This window comes from Buteo buteo, chromosome 21, assembly GCF_964188355.1.
Source record: "Buteo buteo chromosome 21, bButBut1.hap1.1, whole genome shotgun sequence".
NCBI classification, from domain to species: domain Eukaryota; kingdom Metazoa; phylum Chordata; class Aves; order Accipitriformes; family Accipitridae; genus Buteo; species Buteo buteo.
In genome coordinates, this window is record NC_134191.1 from 12885673 (window position 1) to 12898207 (window position 12535).

The following is a 12535-nucleotide window of genomic DNA, read 5'->3' on the forward strand; positions in this document are numbered from 1 at the left end:
CCACGTATCAATGCACAATTAGGGTCTGGCCTCTGTGAAACGGAGAAGACATTTCCAAAGACCAAGAGAGATCAGAATAGTCGGCTAAGCAGAAAAGAAGCCAGCACACTTCTTCTCAGCAGTTCTGCCTCCAGACAAAACCAGACTTCAACTAATTAAAAAGACCAGATGCTAGCTGGAACATTAATTGGAACAACTACCATCTTTTGTCTGTGCTTAAATCTGTATTCTAGCTCTCTTGTAGTACTTTTGGAGAAAGAGTTAACCCTTTAGCTGGCTTTTTATTTTTTTAGGCACAGCGTGACCTTAGAAGATAACATAATGAAACATCTATGACGAGGTTTGGATCCTTTTTTTTCAGGAGCAAACAATTCTCTGTCTAATAATGCAGAACCATCATCACAACCAGCATTCTCAGTCCCTCCTTCTCATAGTGGTGTTAGTAAAGTGATCTTGCTCAGCTTTCAGAAGCCTTGTAAGTAGTCCTGGGCACAGGGCCAGCTGCTGTTCTTCCCCATATGTATTGTATTAAAAGGACACCTCTTCTTTAACCTGTGCTCATTTGTTCGCTTCAGCCTGCGTGTCTTCTCATTAGACTTGATGTATGATCTATAGAAAGTGCAAAGAGCTCAGCTGACATCTGATATGCTTATAAATAGCCCGTCTGCCCTGCTACGGTTCTGTAGCTATCCCAACACGAGCAAACACTTGACGTATTGCGCTGTTCCTGGAACTGGGATGCTATCGAAGATTTTCCTCTAAAACATCCAAGTTTGGCCTCTGCTGGAAGCCGGGTACTTGACTGCAGGCACCACCGGTCTGTTCCAGATTGGCAGTTCCTCAGTCTTGTCCTAGTCTCCGATTCCTCCCTAAGACATGAGGCAAAAGCATTGTTCAAGTAATGAGGCTGTTCCACTGTTCCCTGCCCTCCCCGTTCCAGTCCCCGTCACAGGCAGAGGTCCCCTCGGCACAGCTACAACCCCGGGTCCTTTCCTACCGCTTCTCTCACACACCGCCCACAGGCTCCCCTTACTTCCTTCATTCCCACACCCCCAGTTTCCTCCCTCTCCATCAGGGCCAGATCCTGTTTCCTTGGTGGGCTCACCATCATGAGTTTAGCAATCCTTGCTGAGATTTGTCCTGTGATGCTTTCCTGGGTACCAGTGCTTCCATCTAAACACAACGTACTCTGGCTTCCAGTGCATCAAGAGCAGCAAAGACAGCAATCCCCCCACTGCAAAGTCCTCCCCTCTTCCTCGATATATATCCCTTAACCCCTTTTTCTTTTGCCAGCCTCCTTGAGTGATAACTATTGTCATTTCTCACCCCCCACTTGCATTGAATGAGCCTCAAATTCAGCTCCCAAAGAGATTGTCAGAGAGAAATTAATTTAGGCAGGAGATCTATGGAGGCTTAGGGGGTTGATTGGGATATTTAAGATTATCCCTGACTCATTTTCTTGCAGATCTGATGCAAGAAGTGAGTCAGATTCCTCTGACACAGTTTGACCTGACGGATGTGGCCAGCAGGCAGCTGAGCAGCAGCGTGTGGAGCTCATGTTTTGCAAATGGAATAAAGTTCACTTAACACAGCGGGCAGCTGCCTATACCTGCTGTTAACTCAAAGGCCTCTCACCTGAAAACAACCTGCAGATCACTTACCCCATCACCACTCGCAGGTGGAATTAGCTCCTGAGAGCTGCCGACAGTTGAGGAGGCAGGTATTTCTGAGAGGCGACCCTCTTTCCTAAGACAGGGCAAAGTTACCTTTCCTGTGATGCTGGGTTCATTGTGCTTGAAATGCTCACAGTCCTCAGCCCTTTTTGGGCAGCCAGGACCCTGTCCAAAAAAGCTCTCTCCCTCCTCTGGGCTTTCTCTCTTAGCACTGCTACCAATACTAGTCTTAAAGCAATTTTGCATTTTTGGGCTGCTTTCTTTTTCTAGGTGTGTATGCTGTCATTACTTAAATGACATCCATTTCCCGTGGGTCCCTTCAGCCTATAGGAAAATTCTTCTTTCCCCTAGCTCAGCTGCAGGCAGATGTCTCCTGAGGCTGGTGGCTTAGGTAAGTCGCTCCTTCTGACTCAGTTCTCGTTGCGCTGAGCTCTCATTGCCTGTCTTCCTTCTGGATGCGTCTTGTTGACTGCTGACAGCCACAGGTCAATGGCTCGCACACTGACAGTTGTCTGATTTTTAGACATTTAGAGGTTAGGAGAGGAAGTTCATGGAAATTTGCCTCCTCATGTTTCTCTCCTGTGTTCTGCCAGCATCTCCCCTTACCAGCACCCACTCCAGTTTCACTGCCCTCCAAGTGTCTGTGGTGCTTTGCTGTCTGCCCTCTTTTCCCTCTCTGCCAGGTTCTGGTTCAGACTTTGCCCATTTTCTTGCAACAGGAGATGAAATACTACAGCTTCTGCAGCCTGCAGCCCATCCCCACCTCTGCAGGGCAGCTCCCTCCACCCTGGGTACGGTGCTCCCCTGGGGCAGCCGTTCCCTTGCGGTCTCCGAGAGGGGTGTTTGTAGCTGAGCTGTCTGGAGAGAGCATCAGCGTTGCTGCATTTGGGCTGGGGGCAGGTTTTATGATTGCTTCTTGAGTTGTTCTTTGTGGTTGCTCACTCTACCTGTACGCCCCAGAGATGTAAGGTCTATCCTGACCCCAGCCAAAAGGGGAAAGCCTGCGGAAAAAGGGAGCAGCAGTGCTCAGAGCCCCTGGTGGGAGTTTCTTTTGGGTATGGCAGCAATCTCACTCTGCTGAACGCAGACTTGTGCCAGGTTAAGCCACCACCCTTGAATACCTTCTCTGTTCTTGTTCCAACGCAGCTTCTAAATTAGAAACCCTACCACCTGCATATGATATGAACAGGGATTTTGCAACACTGGGAGGCTGAGTCAGGCATAGGGACAAGAGCCATTTCTGCTGCTGAAAGGCTCGGTTGCATTCAGGTGCCCACTGCAATGGTTCCCTTCTTACCCCATCTCCCCAGGGGTTGTGCAATGTTGGCAAACCCTCTCGTCAGCCCGGTGTCTGAGGACCAGCCATCCCAGCACCGACAGCTCTGTAGGGCCCCAGGTGCTGGCTGGCTCAGCAGGGACTCTGCTCGTTGCCTGCCCATGGCTTTTTCCCCTGTCAGCAAGAGCATGTCCAAGGTAAATTACCTCTTTTTGGAGCAGCTTTTGTTTGAGCTCAGATTGGCAGCCTCTGTCTTACTGTGAACCTTTTTGATATAGCAGCAGGACACCATCCAGGTATGGAAAACAGGCTGAAAATTCTTGCTGTGCTGTACCCTCTCCAATGGCCTGCCACACGTGTGTGTTATATGGACGAAAATTTACTGCTCCCAGTTTCCCTAGACTGTACCCTGAAGGGGTACGGCCCCTTTTGCCAGTTCCCGCTTTTTAAGCTTCCCAGACAAAATCTAATGGAGCTTGTTAAGGCTGTTCAGATCAGAGGTGGCTGTGGGAAAGGGTCTTGTAAAATAGGAGTGTTTAGATTTCTGTTATCATCATATTTAGTTTCCTGTAGACCTTTTGGTGCTTTCTGAGGCTGGCCTATGGCTAAACAATTCTCAAGGACTAGTTAAAAGACTAGTTTATTTTCTTGATACTTTTTCTAGCATCTTGTAAATCATCTGCCTTTGGCACTGTTAAATGGTGAAACAAGGAGTTTTACCACTACAATATATGTATGTTTTGTTACAGCAGAAGTACTGGAGCTCAGGTCCTAACTGAAGGTCTCTTACGTTGTTCTAAGTTTCCCTGTTCAAATATATAGCATTGCTTTGGGATAAGCCCAATGAAAGCTCCAGCAGTTTGCCTGATTTACCTTCCACTCCCTGTACATGGTGTTAAACCCAGGACTTTGTGCTATGCTCATCCTGGCTCACAGCTTGATCTCTTTTCAGATGGTAAATCCTGCAACTCCATCCCGCCCCTTCAAGCAGCCCGTGTGGCTCCTCAGCAGGCACATGGACTTAAAGGCAGCCAAAGGCAGCTCCTGGCACGTTTGTGTCTCAAAAGTGGGGATGAGGGAGGAGGAGGAAGTTGCAGCAACTGAGCTGACAAAGGTTTTTTGTCTCCTGTGTGGGTCTCGGTGGGCTCCAAAAGAGGGTTGAGAAGTGCCAAGTCCTTGGGCTGGCCCTGTCCCACACAGAGGCTGTCTTCCAGTGTGGCTCAGGAGCCTCTGCTCAAGGTGACTTTTTTTTCAGCATTTTTATTCCTTTCTGCACCTCTTGTTCTGGGTTGCTGAAGCTTTTCTGCTGGCTTTTATTTTTATGAGGACTCATCTCACCCATTGGGCTCTGATAGCTGGGCCACCTTCCCGTCCCCTGTTTCCAGAAAAGCCGTGCTACAGCTGAGCCTTACCCGGGACACCCGGACACGGTCCGGCTCTGCCCTGGCAGGCTGCAGCTCCACAGGCAGCTGAACTCAGCCCTTTCTGGGAAAACCTTTGCAGACTCTCATTCCCTTTCTGCAAAGTCTCCATCTCTCTCAATTCTTTGGTCCATCTTCGAGCCCAGGGGCCCCTCCGTTGCTCATCTTCTTTTGTTTCAACAGAAATGCTAGCCCTCAGTTTTCTTCCTGGTGGTGACATCCCACGCCTGAGTCCAGCGTTGAACCGTTTGCCCCAAGCAGCCAGCCAACCCGCCTGGGAGCCCTCGGGGCTTTCTCTGTTCCTGCCTGTCTCCAGCTCCTTTGGCTGCCTCAGAGCCTCTCTGCATTGTGTGCTCTGATTTCTCTCTCTCCCATCACCCCCAAAACATCACTGTCTTTTGGCTTTCCCATGAACTTTCCTCGATTCTCTTTTACCCCAGAGAAGACCTGAGCATCTCCACATGCTCATGCTGACCAATAGGCCCCTGGGATTTTGGTAGCCTTTATTTCTCTTGCCCAAGCCCATTTGTACTAGGCAGTGCCCAAACAAAATGAAAAAAATCCAAGGATTGTTCAGACTGTCTCCTCCACCCCATGCAAACAGCCCCGCTTGTGAGGGCACACGGGTCTTTTGTCCGTCATTTTGCTGCTGCGCAGTGATGTCCCCTCTATTTTAAAATGTTTTCACCTGAAAGCAAATTATTAAACAACTTTTTGAGTAGACTTGCACCGATTTCATTGTCAAACTCTTGCCGTTTTTACACATTGAAGGCCCGATCCTGGTGGCGCTGAGCCAATTTGGTGCGAGGCACAGCTATGCCCAATTCCTCAGTAAAGTCTGTTTCATTCGGCATTGCGCAACGCGTCCGTTCTCCAGGGGGTTCATGTGCAATCTGTGATCGGGACAGACATCTGAGCTTGATCCCGCTGGAATGACGTCAAAGGTTGCAATATTGCACCTCTTCCCGGCGCCGGCAGAGCCTAGTCTGGTGATGTGCTGCTGCAGCGGCTGCAGCTGTGCTGGAAACTGCGTGGCTGCTGCCGGTTCGACCCGCACAGCGCAATTAATAGCTTGCCAAATGGCAACACAGCTGGCCCGTGTTGCTTTGCATGGTGGAGATGTGCTTACGGACCTGGCTCTTCCCTGCAAATTCCTGCTGCTCCAGAAACCTCTGGCTGAAAGCAAATGGAAGTTGCTTTTAAAAGGAGCATCCTCTGATGTTGACCTGTGAGCAGATAAAACTCCAGCAAACTCACAGCCTTTACCGTGCTTGGGACTCAGGCTGGCACAACCAAACGCCATTTATCACGGGGCTGCAGCAGGCAGCACAAGAGAGGGTGCCAGTAAATCGCTGGCTGTGGTTTGGCGTTCATCTCCATGGCGCTGATTAAGAAAATAAGAGTGTATTATCTATAAGCAGCTATTTTGAACACTCGCTGCTGAAGGCAACAGCGACAGTTAAAGCAGCAGCCTCAGCTCGCACCCAACCCGCCGCGGTGAAATGGGGGTGACAGATACACTGCTACACCCGACTGTTTGCAGTAGGGAAGGTTTCCCAGTGCCGCAGGGAAGGAAGAGACTGGCAGATCCTTGGGGCAGCGCAGACCCACTTCCCCGTGCCCCGAGGCACCCCGGCCTGCTGCACTCCCCAGAGGCTACGGCAGGGCAGGAGAGTTGTGAAACGCTCAGCAGGACGTGATTCACGGAGACCTCTTGGCATCGTTACAAGCAGTGCCTGCGCCTCACCAGCCCTTCGCCGGACCTACCCGCTGGTAAGGCGGCTGCTGACATTTCACATCTGCCAGACCCAGTTTGAAGTGGGCTGATTCCAGCCCTCGATCAGTGAAATGGTGTTTCTGATTCGGTCGGCTCTGCGCTGGCCCACGGTCCCGTCCATTTTGACAGCTCTGCACATAGGTCGAGGGGAAGGAAGGCATGTTTGACTGTTTCAATTTTCATATGAATGGTCAGGCAGTTCTTAGGTTCTACTTAAAAAGGTGCTGACAGAATAAGAACGGCTCCCAAGTTTTGATTTTGGAAATACTGGGATTTTCCAAGTTGTAAATCCAGCAGGAAGAATTCCAGCATGCCTGTGGCTGTGCACAGCGTCCTCTCCTTTAGGCAGCTCAGCGCTGTGCAGTGGTAGCTACTCCCTGGGCACTGCCGCACGTGGTGAATGCCCAGGGAATGTAAAAAAAAAGATGATCTGTAATGTTAGCAGGAACATTTTTGATGTCTTGTTAAGTGAAGAAACTAAGATGTAGAAAACTGTATAAAAAAAAAAATCACTAGGTTTACAAAATGGGAGAGACTGGTTTTTAACATGTAGGAGCAGAGGTATCTTTAAAAAATTTGTAGTTTTGAGCTGGAAATAGGACTGAGACAAGTCTTGAAAGTAAATATTTAATTACCGGATCAATTTTGATAAAGACCCAGAGTTTGCAATTGATTTCTTTAGCCTCTGCTGAGCCTACCAGTGAAATTCCTGGGTAGTACTGGTGTTGCTGTGCATCCCATCAGCAACTAACTTACACTTGTGATTATAATTAATTTTGCGTGCTGAAAGTGAAAAACTTGACACCCCAGAACCAACACCCTTTCTGTCTTCTCTGATAGTGATAGCTATCTTATTTCTGGGTGTAAAAGCAAAATTAGTTTTCTTGACTGGTCGTGCTAGTGAGGTTGTGAGAAGAAGGGCTGGCATGACAATACTTTGGTCTTTGCAGAGCAGAAATTAGCCGGTATTTACCTTAGCAGCTGTGATACTTAGACAAGAATTCCAAAGAGACTTACAATAGTGAACTTACAGCTAACTGACAAGTTTGCATGATCAATGCTTAACTGCAATAAGACGTTTGACACTTGTTGATTGATAGGAGCTGTAGTGCTATCTAGAGAAGCCCTACTGCCTGCATTAGTTCACAGGATGATCACAATTAAATGCAAGCTTAACAAAAAAAAAAGAGGAAAAAAAAAAAAAAGTCCAGATCTAAATGTTGTCCAAGCATTGGGGTAAATCAGCTTTAGAGCTGAGGGCAGTTGCTGCGCTGTGCCTCTGCAGCAGACAGATCCCAAGTCCACTTGGTCAAATACTGGGTGATGTGCAGAGGTTTAGAGGTATCTTTTCTCTAGGAAAAAATGAATTAGCATGTCATTAAGTAGAGGTTATGGAAGAATGAAATAATCAAATAAGATGTGATGTTCTCTCCCATTCAGTGATGACAGGTTCTTCTCATAGGCGCTGCCATATTCCCTGTGCCATTGGCACAATTCAGGCACCCTGAAAAAAAGGCTTTGTCGTCATCTTTTTTCTATATATTCTTCACCAGACAATTGAAGTGCATTTTATGAACATCAGTTTGTTCAGTATTGTACAATGTCGAGATTATTATACTTAGGCAACAGGTGGAGAAACTGAAGAAGAAGGACATGAGGTGAGTCACTTCTGGCCATATAGATAATTAAATAATAGCAGAATTGGGAAAGGACATGGTTTCCTCTCAAGCAGTGTTTGTGGGGAAAAAAATATATGCCAGTAATCTGAATTTAGCTCTCCGTTTTTTCTTGTGACACCAGTAGGGGTGAATATTTTGCTCCCAAACACCTACAGGATAAGAAAATGTGTATCTTTAGATCACAGGATATAAGACTAAATTTCCCCCCAAACTTTTTGACAAGTCCAAGGTTGGTGTGAATGAAAGCACTTGCTATGATTACATATGTATTTTGAGGAAGAATAATCCAGGTCTGAATCAGTGCTTTCTTCATTGCTTACATTGCTACTAAGGATTAATTAGATGAGAAAATAGAAGATTACATCACAATGGATAATTTTTTAAAATGAGCAATCAATTTGTTTGGGGGTTTTTTTGTTTGTGTATTTGTTTTTAATTATTCTGCTGAGAATATCTGCCCTGTGACAAGCAAAGCAGTCAGCTCTCAACAGCAGTGAAATAAATCTCAGTCCAGGGCAATGCAAATTGGGAAGAAGCTCCAGAGAGTGGTGCTATTTGAAATAAATTGAGGAATCATTTTGAAAGCTTGCATGGAAGAACAGAGTTTTGCCAACTATTACAATTGGACTTCAGAGTAACTGCTGAGTGGGTAATTAGTCCCTCAGGAACACGGGAGTCTGGACAAATGTAAGACAGAACAAGAGGGGAAAAAAGTGTATGAAGAATTAACTTTAGAAAACAAGCTAGAACATTAGTCACAGGAGGGATATAACTCAACTTTCATTTAATGTTTATTTCTGTGATGAACAGATACGTTGTTCTTAACCCCTGTACCGAAGCAGGAAATAGCAACCCTCTCTCTTTTTAAGGCAGCTGGAACTGCTTTATTGAAGTTCATCTTTTTGATAAGAGGGTGAAGGAGAGGGTAAAGAAATGCAGGGAACATACTGCAAACCCAGCAAACAGGACTTATACTCGCGTGAAGTAGGGAAAGAAACCAGCTGTGGAACTGGTTGAGATATTATGTAGTGTCTGTTGTGGTCTTCAGCGACTCCCCCATCATGAAGACAGAGCAATTAGCCAAGGTTTAAAAGATAATGCGCCCCCAACATTTGCTCACAGCCTGCCTACAACTTACAGTCTCAGTTTCCCCTGTGCTGAGCAGCAGCTGCAAGGAGGTGATTCACCTACCCAACATGTTGGAGGACCTTGGCATACCTCTTTGCTGGGTTTACAAAGACTTGATGAAGTACAACTGTAAAGAAAATTCGAAGCATGTGAGACACTTTTGAGGTTATATAGTGCACATGTGGTTCGTCCTGCTCTTCCAGAGCTCCTGATTCATAGTCCTGTGCTGTAACTATTGAACTATAGACTTATTTGTAGAGTTTCTACACTTGGGTTTTGTGGTTCATTGCTCCCATTATTATCTTAACAGCAGCAATTTGCTAACCACTCCTCTTTGTAGAACAGGACTAGTATTGCTTTGGATGTTTGGCGTTTAGAAAAAAGAAGAAAGTAATTCACATGACTCTGGAGAAGAAGGAAGCTTCGCAAAAACGTCTAATATATTCAGGTGTGAATCTATATAAATGGGTCATATTCACTGAACTGTGTGTCTGGGGGGTTAACAGTAACATCACAGCTGAAGGTTCAAGACCAGCCCCCCAGACCTGGATCTTGCCAATTTTGAGGACTTTGTACTTTGGTGCTGTCTCTACTCTATAACCTCCAAAGACATTGAGTCAACCTCCTTGCTGGGCTCTCACCATATCGTTGGCCAAGTGATGGGGTCCCACTTGTCCGTTCTGCACCAGTACCCCCAGGAGCACTGTCTGTTGGTGCCGCAGTGTTGCATTTCTGACCTGGTGATGCTCTGCTGTGACCTGAGCGAAGGTTACTGGTGTTTTCATGTAGGCTCTGTGTTTATTATTTAGGGTGAGCGAGAGGCTCTGGATTCCATCAGTTGGGTCATCTTCTCTGTTTCCCAATTCAATGCAAAAGGCCAGACAGGCAGGCAGCGCTTCCTTGAAAACATTCATATTCTCTTGAGAGGTGTGCCAGTTTCTGGCAGACGTGGTGTCGGCAACATGCGATGAACGCAACACGGTCATAGTTGTTCATTCGTGTAAACATTGTCTTCAAAATCACCATCTCCTCTCACCACCTTGAGCTGCTTCCCTGGAGTGCTCAGCACAAAGATCCTGCACAAACACACCCAGCTCTGGCGTATTCCTTCCAGGAGAGGGCAGGGGAATACAGTTTATTGCAGATCCACTCCTGAACTGGTGCCAACATTTGTCACGTCCCGGATCTGTCTCCCAGCCTATTTTGCTTTCCTAAACTTGGATGAGCAGAGGTAGATGCTCAGTCTCCTCTAAGCGAGTCAGTGGGTTTTGTCACATTTACAGACCTGCCTGTCCCTGAGTCATCTTCAGGAGAGATAGCTTGGACTAGGCTGTTCCCCTTGCTCTTGAACCTCTCTCAATGAGCCTTATGTGTCACATGGAAGGCATCGGCTTCTGTGCAGCTTCAGGACCAGAGTTTAAACAGCTTGAGCTCCAGCTCTTCTGCTTCATCTCACCATCAAGCCAGGGGAGGCAGTGATGGGACAGCCTGTCACACACTCAGCACACCCATATCCCTGCAGAAGGTGGCCTGATTCCCCCAGACGTTCATAACGTTGACAGATGTAGCTCTGCTTGTGGCTGGTTTTGCCAATAGATTAAAATGCAGGGGTTGTGCACGGAAACCCGAGGTTGGAGCTGGACCTGGTTAAAGATGGCCTAGAGAAATACCACCCAGAAAGTCAGCTGACATTTTCTCTCTGAGTATCTTAATGAACTGAAAGCTTGGGAGAAAATCAGAAACTCCCCCCAGCTCCCCACTGTCTCTAATAGTCCAAAGGGTATTAACATAAAAAATCCTAATATTAGTTTCCTCAAACTTGTAACCCCCTAGACCTGTGACTCTGACTTGAAAAGACAACATCATTTCCAAGCTAGTGAAGGAAAGAAAAATAAATAAATCAATAAACTCTTGGCCCTGCAGCACAGATGCCCTTGCAAGGCCAAAGAAATTAAGTCCTGAGATTGTTGTTGCCGTTTCCACCTTGTCCTGCAGAACCACAGTCAGGGATAAACATATTCTTTGTGTCAATATTTCTGTAGTACTGAGAGAACTTGCAGTCCTTATCTGTGAGTGTCAAGGACTGCAAAGTTAAAGTGATCATAACGTTATTGGAGAGTCTGACAGGCTTTTTTATTCCCTCTGTGACCGTGTAACTGTTCTGGTGCTGAAAGCTGCAGCCCAGCGGAGCTTGGCCGGACATGGCCATCAGCTTTGTGGCACACAGAAGGAGGCTAATTAAAAAAAAATAAATCCCAAAATAGAATTTGAAGTTCCTTTCATTTTTTTCTTTGCCTAATTACTTTAGCTTCTTTCATTAGAAAAGAGCAGCCTTGATTCGTAAATCACATGGAAATGTGCAAGTAATCAATTCAGCCTGACTAACCCTTGTTTTGCCAAGTGGCCGGCTGGCTCATCAGATTACTAATAGTTTGCTGCTGCAGTAAATGGGGAATAGCAGGGGCTGGAGCAGAAATACCACAGGTGACCTCTAAAGACAGCAAAGTACTTACCCTGTGCAGCACAATCCGTCTTTTTGCCCATCCATGAAGTTCAAACAGTTTCCCTTCCAGTGCCCTAGAGCAGTGCTATTATTATCTCCAGGGAAATTTTAAAAGGCTTGAATGCCGAGGTTTATTTGCCTTTCCTGACTGGATCTTTAACACACAGCTGCCAGACAAAAGCCAATGAAAAGGAACTTAACTTTACATTAGCCCCGATGTTTGACTGGGCTGTAGGAATGCTAGAAAGATTTTCTGAGCAGGGGAACCAGTTTGACTGAAGTTCTCTCCCGAAAGGTGGCAAAAGAGAGAATGGAAAATCCCCAAGCAAGATCAAGGAACAGAGGTAATAATAGATTTTAAAAGGACTTTGTAAAGAGATGAACAGAAGGAAGGAAATCTCTCAGCAATGCACAAAAAAGGATGGGGCAAGGGAAAAGACAAATGTATTTCATAGCAGGGAGCAGGGGCTCAGTTTTGCTGCAGTACCAAATGAAGGATACTGATACAAGACATTGGTCACGACAGCACAAAAACTCATCCCCAAAAGCCTGTCCCAGCCCAACAGTCATTCCTGGTTCTCATGAAAAGTTGGCAGCCAAAAGTGATCGGAAGTCATCATATTTGTCTAGATCTGTGCATTTCTCCTGCTGTTAACAAAGGTTCCTACTGTTTCCAAAACCTTGAGCAAAACTTAGATGTGTGTCAATTTGCTTTCACTGTCACGGAGCTCTGAAGAATTAAGCAGTAAATCAGTTCACAGCTTGAGAAGTGCATTCAGATATCACAGAGGGACGGAGAAGTGGCTGAGTCAGCCCAGAGGCTGGCACCTGCCACTGTAGCTTGTAATTCTCAATTTTGGGTTTAAGCCCCAAAGTGCGCCTGTGGACCCCAAAACCTGAGACCCTCCCTCCCAGCAGCCTCATGGGTAAAACAATGTGATCATCCTGGGAAAGAAAAATTCTCAGATAAAATCTCTGCTCAGAAAAGGTGCCGTAGACGATGAAGCTGTGAACACGTTTCACCAAGGACAGCCCCAGATCGGGGCTCCAAGTGACAGTGACTTTTGCATTTTTTCTC